Genomic DNA, 990 nt, shown 5'->3' on the forward strand with positions numbered 1-990 from the left:
CTGGGCCCGCGGCTGCTTCTCAGATGAGCTGCGAGCTGACCTGTCTCTTCCCTTTGTGGGTCTGGGCTCCGTGGAGAAGGTGGCGCTCGCCATCCAGCCGCTGAACGGGAAGGTCCTCCACCAGCGGCAGCTGTGTGTGAGTTCCCACAACAGGCCTCCTGGGAGGGCCCCCCCCAGGGCGGAGGGACCCCAGGGGCTGCCTGGGAGCCTGGCCGTGCTCCCGGTCCGTGCTCCCGGTCCACTCTTCAGAGTTTGGCGGACTCTGGTCTTCCTTCTTCCATCCTCCTTCAGTCTGGTCTCACTGTGGAGAAGGCAGGGGCTTGGCTGAAATTAGGGAACGTGTATGACCTTTAACAGTCAGGACCAAGGTCACGAGCAGAAATGTTAGGATTTTTGCGTAAAGAGAAGCCTGTCTTCTCAGCGAGGATGAAAAGTGTTGCTGGGCAGTTTGGTCAGGACTTTTTCAGCTTGGGCTGAAAACTGTAAAACTGAAGTTTTACTTCTTGAATGTAGTGAGCATTAATTGAGTATCTATTGTTTGCACGGCCTTGTCCGGGCTGCTGGCCTGAGAGGAGGACAAAAGTGAGTAAAAGCGGTCTTTCCCGGCAGGAAGATCAGTCGTGCCCACTGAGCAGGGAAGGCGCAGGGCCAGGCCCCAGCGGCGTCCCGGGGGAGGCGGGCCCGTTCTCAGCAGGTAGAGGGAAACTGGGAGCCACGGAGCCACCGGAGAGCCTGGATCGTTAGGGCCTGGCTGGGCGCCTTCGTGGGGGGGAATCTGAAGCAGGGTGACAGAGTCCAAGGCTGGTGTCAGGTCGGGGCGGGAGGAAGGGGGGCGGGGGAAGCGCCTTGTCCTCAGGGGAGCCACCCCTCAGCGGCCTGGGCCGCGACCACGCTTCTGATTTGTTGGACAGACTGTAACTCATGGTCTTAAGTGGAGGAGGCCCGAAAACGTGGCTTTAACATCAGGCACATAGTTGCCAAACTGGAGGC

At 59.6% G+C, this 990-nt stretch overlaps 1 long non-coding RNA gene across 1 annotated transcript in view; it reads right to left on the reverse strand.

Moving 5' to 3' along the window:
• The window catches only part of LOC144231537 (uncharacterized), a 4,025-nt gene that overhangs the window by 2,226 nt on the left and 809 nt on the right, over positions 1-990 (reverse strand). Inside the window, exon 2 of the long non-coding RNA XR_013335094.1 lies at positions 41-301. This is a non-coding gene — a long non-coding RNA (uncharacterized LOC144231537). The remainder of the gene's footprint in view (positions 1-40; positions 302-990) is intronic.

The sequence above is a fragment of the Crocuta crocuta genome, unplaced genomic scaffold (genome assembly GCF_008692635.1).
Source record: "Crocuta crocuta isolate KB4526 unplaced genomic scaffold, BGI_CrCroc_1.0 scaffold528, whole genome shotgun sequence".
NCBI classification, from domain to species: domain Eukaryota; kingdom Metazoa; phylum Chordata; class Mammalia; order Carnivora; family Hyaenidae; genus Crocuta; species Crocuta crocuta.